Below are 11582 nucleotides of genomic sequence, written 5' to 3'. Positions count from 1 at the left end.
CATTTGTGGCCTTAGAAAGCTCACAAATCTAGGTTTAAATTCTGTTCCTGCACTTGGTAGCTGGCATGTTTTTTACTTTTCTGACCCATATTTTTTTAATTTGTGAAATGGATCTAAGTGCCCATCACACAAGGTTTATATGATGGTTAAATGAGATAATTTATATTAGGTTCTTGTGAGAATATTTGACAAACAAAACATGTCTAAATACATGGTCACTATTAACACTCAGTATTCCTTGGTGGTGGTCAATTAAGAAAAAGCAGCAATACTTAAGCACTACAAATTATTTAAGAAGAAAGAATACATAGGATTCTTATGTATTACTTTAAAATGGACTTGTCCCCATATTGCTGGACTTCACAATGGAGGAAGGGGCCATGAGTCAATGAGCATGGCAACCTCAAAAACCAAAAAAGAATGGGTTGTAGGTATGATGGCTGGAGTCCAAGTAGCCATACTGTGCCAAAAGAAGAAGCCCACACATGAGGATGATGGAGCAGCAAGAGAGGAGCTTGAGTCCATGATGACTTCATGAAGCTGCTCTGACAATTCTGGGCTTCCGAACTTTCTTTATATGTGAAAGAAAAATAAATTCCTATCTTAGTTAACAACAACAAAAAAGCTTATATAATGAGGCTTGGGAATATGGCTTCTACAAGACAACAGTAAGGTAAAGCCTCCTTCTTCAATATCAAGTCATTTTGTCTCAGTAAAAATATAAAAACAATGAGAAAATTTTACAAGAAAGAAAACAACAGAAGTACAAAATATACCAGTGCATTCAGTGAACATGTTCAGTTTCTGAAGAAGGAAGAAGTGGAATAGTTGTGATTCTAAAAAAGAAATGAAGGTGTTCATCCTACCTTTTAATTTTAGTCTTAGGACTTGGATTGGAACCATGTGATAGAAATAGCAAACTAGGTCAGAGGTATGATTTTTTTCCATTACTCCTTCGGGATTCTCTGTACCATGAAAGAATATTTTCCAAGGAGGTTAGCATCTAACTGAAGAAAACTTAGTTGTGACACTGATACACTTCATAGCAAGAGATGAAAGCTTTGAGGGAAAGCATTCAGCTAGAGGAGGAGTCAGCAAACTATGGACAAAATTGAACCTGCTATCTGTGTTTCTGTGACTGGAACACTAAGAAGAGGGAAAATGATTTTACATTTTTGAATGGTTGAAGAACATTTTTTCATGACATGTGAACAATATATAAAATATTTCAGAGTGCATAAATAAAATTTTAGTGGAATGTAGCCACATTCATTTGCTAGGTATTGTCTTTGGCTGCTTTTCCTCTACAGGGGCAGAGTTGAGTAGTTGTTATGGAGACTGGATGGTCCACAAAGCCCAAAATATTTACTATGTGACTCTTTACAGAAAATGTTTGCTGATCACTGAGCTGGAGCTAAGCTTAACTAGAGAGCAAAATAGATGATTATTTTAATAATTTTGAAGTGAGAAGGTGGTTCTGAGCACACAAATACAATGCAGTTGTTAAAATGATGAGGTAGACCCATGTTTATTAATATAAAAGATATTACTGTATGGTTGAATGAAAATATGGCATACTATGATCACATTATTAAAAATAAAATCTAAATTGAGACTTCCAGCCAAGATGGAGGCATAGGTAGGTACACTTTGCTCCTTGCACAAGCAAAAGAAAGACAACAACAAATTTAAAAACAAAAAATAACCATAACTGCCAGAAAATCAAACTGTATGGAAGTCCAACAACCAAGGAGTTAAAGAAGAAACATTCATCCAGACTGGTAGAAGGGGTGGAGAAGGACAGCTGGGGTAGAGAGGACTCACAGCAAGGTGGTGGCAGGGTGGCAGCTGGAGGAGGAGGCATTCCCATATTTGTGTGTGGATAAACTGGGAGGAACAACCAGGGGGTGAGACAGACCCGGAACCCAGGATTCCAGTGGAGGGAAATAAAGGCTCAAAACCTCTAACTGAAAAAACCTATGGGGTTGAGGTGGTGGGAAACACTGCCAGCTTCATAGGAGAGTTCGTTGGAGAGACCCACAGGGTCCTAGAACATACACAAACCCACCCATCTGGGAACTGGTACCAGAGGGCCCAATTTGCTTGTGGGTAGTGGAGGAAGTGACTGAAATCCAGCCCAGAGTTGAGCAAGAGGCATTGTTCCCTCTTGGACCCCTGCCCTACATACAATGCCACAACACAACAACGTGGCTTGCCCGGCCCTGGTGAATATATAAGGCTCCACCCCTTACTATGTAACAGGTGGGCTGAGACAAACAAATATGGCCCAAATGAAAGAACAGATCAAAGCTCCAGAAAAAAATAACTAAGCAATGAAGAGATAGCCAACCTATCAGATGCACAGTTCAAAACACTGGTAATCAGGATGCTCACAGAAGTAGTTGAGTATGGCCACAAAAGACAGGAAAAAGTGAAGGCTATACAAAGTGAAATAAAGGGAACCAATAGTGAAGGGAATGAAACAGAGTCAAATCAAGGGTTTGGAGCAGAAGGAAGAAATAAATATTCAAGCAGAACAGAATGGAGAAACAAGAATTTAAAAAATGAGGACACACTTAGGAACCTCTGGGACAACTTTAAATGCTCCAACATCCAAATCAGAGGGATGCCAGAAAGAGAAGTAGAAGAGCAAGAAATTGAAAACTTATTTGAATAAATAATGAAGGAGAACTTCCCTAATGTGGCAAAGGAAATAGACTTCCAGGAAGTCCAGGACGCTCAAAGAGATCCAAAAAAACTGGACCCAAGGAAACACACACTGTGGCACAACATAATTATATTATCCAAGATTAAAGATGAGAGAATCTTAAAAGCAGCAAGAGAAAGGGAGACAGTTACCTACAAAGGAGTTCCCATAAGACTCTCAGCTGATTTCTCAAAGGAAATCTTACAGGCAAGAAGGGGCTGGAAAGAGGTATTCCAAGTCATGAAAGGCAAGGACCTATATCCAAGATTACTCTATCCAGCAAAGCTATCATTTAGAATGGAAGGGCAGATAAAGTGCTTCCCAGATAAGGTCATGTTAAAGGAGTTCATTATCACCAATCCCTTATGGTATGAAATGTTAAAGGGACTTATCTAAGAAAAAGAAGATAAAAAATATGAACAGTAAAATGACAACAAACTCACAACTATCAACAGCTGAACCTAAAAAATGAAAAACAAAAACCAACTAAGCAAACAACTAGACAGGAACAGAAAATGGAGATCACATGTAGGGTTATCAGCAGGGATGGGGAGGGGGGAGATTGGGGGAAAGGTACAGGGAATAAGAAGCATAAATGGTAGGTACAAAATAGGCAAAGGAGGTTAAGAATAGTATGGGAAATGGAGAAGCCAAAGAACTTACATGTATGACCCATTGACATGAATTTAAGGTGGGGGATGGTGGTTGGGGGGGTACACAAGGTGGAGGGAAACAAAGGGGAGAAAAAATGGGAGAACTGTAACAGCATAATCAATAAAATATATTAAAAAATCTAGATCAACCAATTGATCGGTGGACTGATAGATTGGAAAAGGGTGATAGTCAACATATTTTGCCACTAGTGGGCATGGACTCTGAACCACCAGAACACTTGCCAGTTGCAAATACTAATGGATATGGTTCTTTATCAGAATATATCTCTGGAAACTAGCTCTGGGTGCACACATCTATGTATGGACATTATTTGGAAGACTATACAACAAATGTTAACAATGACCATCTCTGGGTTATAGAATTGTGGGTGATTTTTCATGTTTCTTTTATTCACTCATAGTTTTATATATTTTCAGATATTTAAAAAATTAATAGCATTGTTACTCTTAAAATCAGAGAAAAGCTACATATATTTGGAAATGAAATAAAGGAAAGAAGAAGAAACCAAACAAAAAATCAACCAAATATCGCAATTTCCATTAATCATGAAATGGAACTATGTTTGTTTTCTAAAATAATAATAAATGCTTTGATTTTTAATTTTTGTCATATAATTTTTCTGATTTAAAAAACAGCTTATTGGAGGAAATTTGGAAATATAGTAAATGATAAAAAATAAATTATCATAAAATTTTTTTGGTATATTTACTTTTTATACAAAATTGGGAACATATTACAACTTGTCTTTTTTATTAATATTTAGAAAAGATATTATCAAACATTCTTTTAAAATGTTTTTAATGGGTACCTAATAAAATGAGAATCTACCATTATTTATTTACTCACGCATTATTGGAAATTAAGTTATTTTTTGTTTTTCTGTTATAAATAACACTCTGAAAGATATTCTTGTATGACAATAATCTCTGCTGTGGGACAGTTTTCTAGGAGTACATTTTGAGGCCTAGACATTTTTAACAACTCTTGAAATGTATTGCCAGAGAACATCTTCCAATGTCCCTTGGTCTCTACTTACCTAATACTAGTCAAATTAGAGTAATTAAACTAAAAAAAAATAACATCACTCTTTTTCTAGAATGTTTTAACTTATATTTGAAAACTAGTTTCATTGAATTATTTGTGTATGTTTATTTACGATATGAATGGCATTTTATGGCAAGTGCTATTGTAATAGCACTATACTGATGACAATTATCTAATAAGTAATGGGCCAGAAATTTCTTAGAAAGCTTTTTAAAGAAACATCAGATAAGGTTGGACAAGGATTCAATCTCCAAAATATATAAAGATCTTATATGACTCAACACCAAGAAGACAAACAATCCAATTTAAATATGGGCAAAGGACCTGAATAGACACTTCTTTAAGGAGGACATGCAGATAGCCCATAGACATGAAAAAATGCTTAACATCACTAGCCATCAGAGAGGTGAGAATTAAAACCACAATAAGACATCACCTCATACCTACCAAAATGTCTATCATTTATAAATCAACAAACAACAAGAGCTGGCAAGGGTGTTCAGAAAAAGGAACACCAGCGTACTTTGGTGGGAATGCAGACTGGTGCAATGCCTGTGGAAAACAGTATGGTGTTTCCTCAAAAAACTTAAATGGAATGGCATTTTGACCCAGTGATTCCAATGCTGGGGATATACTAAAAAAATCCCAAAACAGCATTCAAAAAAATTGATGCACCTGATGTTCACAGCAGCACTATTTACAATAGCCAAGATTTGGAAACAGCCTACATGCCCATTAAGTAGATGAATGGGTAAAAAACAGTGGTACCTCTATACAGTGGAATACTATGTACCAGTAAAAAAAGAAGGAATTCCTACCTTTTGCGACAGCATGGATGGAACTGGAGACTATGCTAAGTGAAATAAGCCAGGCGGTGCAAGACAAATACCATATGATCTCACTTACAAGAGGAATCTGAGGAACAGAATAGAACCAGAGGCATAGAGTCATGGAACAGACTGACAGCTATAAGGGAGGGGAGGAAGAGTACTGACTGAAAGAAGGTAAAGGGATTAATCAAAGAACATATATGCATGACACATGGTAATGGACAACAGTGTGGGGATTTGCTATGGGAGTAGGGGCAGGCTGGGTGGGAAGCGAGGCAAAGGGGCAAAAATTGGGACAAATGTAATAGCATAAACAATAAAATATTAAAAATATGTTTAACAGTTGGTTTTAAGGTATAATTTTATATATATGACACATTTATGTAGAATTTTTGGTTCCAAAAATGTGATAGCCTTTTATTAATCCACAAGATGGGAGTATTCTGATCTTACAGTATTTAAATTTTAATTGTTAAAGTGGTATATAGTATTTAGTATTCATATTATGCCTAGATTATAACCATTTCACTAAATCATTAAGGGAAAGAACTACATTAATTTTTAGTTTATGATACTTACCATCAATATATATGTTTATATCCAAAAGGACTTTTTCTTATTTTTAATGATGTTTTGTTCATTAAGCTATTACTGTTGTCCTGATTTTCCCCCTTTACCTGTCTCCAGCCAGCACCCACCACTCCCTCAGGCATTCCCCCCACTATTGTTCATGTCCATAGGTCATGTGTAAGTTCTTTGGCTACTCCATTTTCTATATTGTAATCTATATCCCCATGGCTACTCTGTAACTACCAATTTGTATTTCTTAATCCCCTCATCTCTTTACCCATCCCTTCCCCCACAGGCCCTCCCATCTGGCAACCTTTTTCTTAAATAAGTCCCTTTAACATTTTATATAATAGTTTGGGGATGATGAACTCCTTTAGGGTTTTTGTTTGTTTGTTTGTTTGTTTTTGCCTGGGAAGCTCTTTATCTGCTCTTTGATTCTAAATGACAGTTTTGCTGGGTAGAACAATCTTGGCTGTAGCTCCCTGCTTTTCACCACTTTGAATATTTCTTTCCAATCCCTTCTACCCTGCAAAGTTTCTTTTGAAAAAATCAGCTGACAGTCTTATGGGAACTCCCTTGTAGGTAACTAACTGCTTTTCTCTTGCTGCTTTTAAGATTCTCTCTTTATCTTTAACCTTTGGCATTTTAATTATGATGTATCTTGGAGTGGGTCTCTTTGCATCCATCTTGTTTGGGACTCTATGTGCTTCCTGGACTGCATGTCTATTTCCTTTACCAAATTTGGGAAGTTTTCTTTCATTATTGTTTCAAATAGATTTCTAATTTCTTGCTATTTCTCTTCCCTTTCTGGTACCCTTATGATGAGAATGTTGGAATGTTTGAAGTCATCCCACAGGCTACTTACACAATCCTCATTTTTTTTGGATTCTTTTTTCTTCTTGTTCTGATGGATTTTTTTTTTTTGCTTCCTTATGTTCCAAATCATTGATTTGATGTTCAGCTTCATCCACTCTACTGTTGTTTCCCTGTAAATTGTTATTTCAATTAGTGTATCATTCCTTTCTGGCTGGATCTTTTTATGCTGTTGACGTCCTCAATAAGTTGTTGGAGCATCCTTATAACCAGTGTTTTGAACTCTGCATCTGATAGATTGCTTATCTCCCTTTTGTTTAGTTCTTTTTCTGGAGTTTTGATGTGTTTTCATTTGGGTCATGTTTCTTTGTCTCCTCATTTAGGCAGCCTCCCTATGTTTGTTTTTATGTATTAGATAGGGCTGCTATGACTCTCTATCTTGGAAATGTGGCCTAATGTAGTAGATGTCCCTCTCCTATCAACCAAGCTGGGTACATGGGTATGCCTTTTGTGTGGGCTGAATACACCCTCCTCTTGTAGTTCAGCCTTCATTGCTGTTGGCAGGTGAATGGGAGGAATTTACCCAGGCGAGTCAGCTGCCAGGACTGTCTGTGACCACTGAACACCAACCTCTGCCCTCCTTGGAGGATCAGCTGTGCAGGGGCTGGGTGGTGGTGCTCGGATGTGGTCTGTAGCTACCCACTGGGTGTGCAGACTGTGGGGTTTCCTGGGTGATGTAGGCCAAGGTCATCCCCTACCTGTGTTCTGCCTGGGACCATCCTGCCTAAGCTATAAGGCAATCTGAGATGGCTGCTACTTGTGCTGGTCTTGGAGTTTCCTAAGAAACTCCAAGGTTGGGAAGCCAAGCTGTAAACCTAGGTTTGCTGCAGCTAATGCCAGGCCTGGGGCCCCTTAGCAAGAGTTATGAGAACTGTGGGCCCACTGAAGCCACTGTTGCTTGTTTCAAAGGATTTAGGAAGTTGTGAAACATTAGCCAAGACCAGCCATTCATATCGAAAAGCCACTGAGAGCCTGGGTGGGCCACCTACTTGGGTGGGATGGAGCCTAAGGGGATCTCCAGGGTGGGGCTAACATTGTTAGCCAAGTTGATAGAGGCCAGGATATAGTGCCTGCCAGCTTTGTGACTCTGTGGGGGGAGGGTTCAGAAGAGGGACAATAACCTCTGCCAGCCTTTCTGTGTGGAAGAAAGCTGTTCCCCAGTTCTTGCTTTGATGCCAGACACTTCAGTTCTTCCCTATATGCCACTGATACCTTTCAATCTGCTACTCCAGTGCTGAAGCTCACAGGGATTGAGTCTGAGTAAGTCCATGTGTGGGTTCTTTAAGAGGAACTGTTTGGGACTTCAGAAGTTTCTTCCACCAACTCAATCCCTGCTGGTTTTTGCAGCCAGAAGTTGTGGGGACTTATCTTCCTGGCACTAGAATCCTGGGTTGGGGGGACATGGTATTGGGCTGAGACTCCTCACTCTCAAGATATCCCTCCCAAATTTTTATCCACCATATATAGATGGGGGACAAGCCCATTCTGTGTCTCCACCCTTCCTACCAATCTGGATGGATGTGGTTTCTTTAATTCTGCAGTTGTCAGACTTCCATTCAACACACTTTCTGATGGTTCTAAGCAATGGCTATTTTATAGTTTTATAGTTCAATTGTAATTTTGATGTGGTTGTGTGGGGAGGCAAGCCTCCACCTGACTGGAAATCAATCCTGCACTTAGGACTTTTTTTTCTGTAGAATATTTTTCATGCAATCAGTATGTGGTACAGTAGTGGCATATTTGTTCACTTTTCAAAAAATCAAAAAACTTTTATGTTTAGGCTTAGATGATCTAATAAAGTAACTTAGAAAGGTCAAGCTTTTGACCCTGGCTGGGTTGATTGGTTGGTTGGAATGTCACCTCATACACCAAAAGGTTGCAGGTTCAATCCCCGGTCAGGGCACATACCTGGGTTGTGGGTTCCATTCCTGGTGGGGGACATATGGGAGGCAACCGATAAATGTTTCTTTCTCACACTGATGTTTCTCTCCCTCTCTCTCTCCATCCTCCCCACTGCCTCTCTCTCTAAAATCAATACACATATCCTCAGGTGAGAATTAAAAAAAAAAGAAATGTCAAGTTTTGAAACAAATATACATAACTAAACCTTTCTCATCAAATCTTAACTACTACCAATCACCATTATATAACTCTGGTGTTAACTCCAGTCTTAATTATAATGTTCCCTTCTACATTTCTGGGAAGCTTATTTTATAACAACATAGTTCTTCAGTTGGCTTGCTATCTCCACTTCCTGTGGACTGCTAAAACTAATTAAAACTCATGCAATTGAATCAATGGCTTTGGTTGCCTTTTTTTTTTTTTTTTTTTAGGAAGCCCTGATCAGCTAGCAAGAGGACAATTTAAAATGGGCTATTCTGTTCTCTCACTTCACAAAAGCAAAAACCAGGAGCAAAGAGGCATGTAGAGCTCACCATACACTGTCACTATGGAACTTTCTAACACCATCATCAGTAGGTGGTTCTTTAAACTCTAAAGAACTTCCTACTGAGTAGCACTATCCAAGTGTCATTGGACCTAGGTACCTTAATTCCCCTTAGCACTGCCCATTAATTCCCAATTTTACAAATAATTGGACAGGGAATGCATAAGAAATAGTTTTAGGAAGAAACTTTTTATTCACACATAGAACATTTTAGGAAATATTCAAACATTTTTATAAGCAAGGATTTAATGGGTTCCCTGATAATGGTCATATGAAGATCATTTCAATACTACACACTAATGTGTATATTGAATGAATGTTTAATAATCTCTCAAAAGGAATGTCCATCCATTTAAGGAAATCTAGATTTCAATACCAGTTTACAACAAGAAAGATTTTTTTTATGTATTGAAAATTATAAATTACTTGCTACTAACTCTCCATACATACTACATTGGAAAAGTTAGCTGGAACTGACAGGTAATTTTATAGCACATTCCTAAGTACAACCTTGGGCCTCTTTGACATGTCTTAAGCAGGAACTACTAGGAGTCACTCAAAAATCTTGTACCTAACAGTAAAAACTTTAATTGCACTCGGCTTTCCTTGGTAAGGATGGGCACAGCCTTGAAACTACTGGTTCCCTCCTGGCTAGAGCAACTGAGGAATCAGCTAGGGGTTGGGTGTGTGTGTTCCATTTTTAAAAGTATGGGTATTCACCCAGTCCTTTGGTTATGACATTCCTGGGCAGGGCATGCTGGTAGAGAAAATAGTGAATATTATTCAAACTCTCTGCTACAGTGTGGAAACTGGCAGACTTACCCTAAGCCTAAGTGTCCCACCCTCTTTCTCCTCTACCTGTCCCGCACATCTAAAATGTTAGGTCTCAGAACATAAATTACTTTAGGTCTTTGCTCCAGTAGCCATACAGAGAGAAACTTAAAAATTCTAACTGTCCTGAATATGAGGACTGTATAGTGTTTATAATTATCCACTTACAAGTTTATACAAATTATAAATATGTAATACAAAAACAAAAATCCTCTTAGTAGTTGGTGAGAATGAGGATGCTACAGTTAGGGATTTTTGTTCATAGAATAGCTTCATCATGAAAAATTACACCTAGGACTATTATAATTGGGTGTTTTTCTACTACCAATATCCAACAAGACTTGACAACACTTTTAGACCTGGGGAGACCGCCCAACAGAAGAGTGAGGTCACAGATGTCTCACCTTAAAGCGGGGGCAGTAAATAGGTCTCATCTTGAATGCCAACACCAGTCTATATAGCACCTTGTGGAGTCGGTGAACAGTAAGACAGTTTTTAGCCATTAGCCTGTTTGGCTCAGGTGTGGGAGTCCACATGGTGGCACACTTATCTTGGATTTGCTATTCCTAACTTAAACTAAGACATCAATTGGCACACCCAGATTTGAGTCCAAAGTCTGTCAATTAGCAGCTGCGACTCCTTGAGCAAGTTACTTAATCTCTTTAAGTTTCAGTTTCCATATTTGTAATATAGGGATACTAAAAATGCTTGATCTTATAGGGTTGTTTTTTATTTTTAAGGATTAATGGATTAATATTAGAAAATATTTAAAGCAGGGTCTGGCACATGGTAGGCACTGTTACTGTTATTGTTGTCATCATCCATGAATGTTTTAAAACATTTTTTGAAGTACTGGGCCCTGAAAGCACAGCAAGATAAAAGGGAAGCTACTATAAAGGTTTGGCTGAAGCCCAGGGCCCCACCTGCACTGCATCAGCAAACCCCACACCCAGAGAGACATCTTCAAAGAACCTGCAGTATACCAGAGCACAATTTGAAAATCCCTAAAGAAGGTTATTTGCAAGTGAAAACAATGTCCCTCTTTTGAGGTTTGCTCTGCATTTGTTAGCCAGTTAGGCTTAAATAAGAAAGGTCACAGTCAGGGTAAGATGGCCAAATTTAAGGCAGAGAAAAACACACTGAATAAAGTGTTCCTGGAAGTAAGATATTCAAAATCAGGCAGTAAATTCACATGGCTACCAGTAGGATTAAAATTTTTTTGAGATTATTTTTTCAAGATAATATAAGCTTACAATTCATTTAAGGTTACCTTGAGGATAAAGTGAATCCTTACTTAGCTTTGTATTTATATCTAAAAGATGTCTAGATTTCAGCCAGAAAAAACAACTCCCAATTGGTTTGGATACATTCTTCAATTATTCACCAAATTTACTGGTTCAAATAAGTAAAATTAATATGAAATTTAGCACTGTATTGTTAAACCTTTCTAAGTCACATCTATGAATCATGAAAACTTTTGCTTGAGGAATCAATCTTCTTGTCAATAGATTGTCCCTCATGAGACTTATATAAGTCCCTTCTCCAATGTCCATGAACGAGACAGCCACGTGAATGAGTCTTTACTTTTCAGAAGCCTTGGAAGGCT

This window comes from Phyllostomus discolor, chromosome 7 (assembly GCF_004126475.2).
Source record: "Phyllostomus discolor isolate MPI-MPIP mPhyDis1 chromosome 7, mPhyDis1.pri.v3, whole genome shotgun sequence".
NCBI classification, from domain to species: Eukaryota; Metazoa; Chordata; class Mammalia; order Chiroptera; family Phyllostomidae; genus Phyllostomus; species Phyllostomus discolor.
This window is presented reverse-complemented; position numbering follows the sequence as displayed.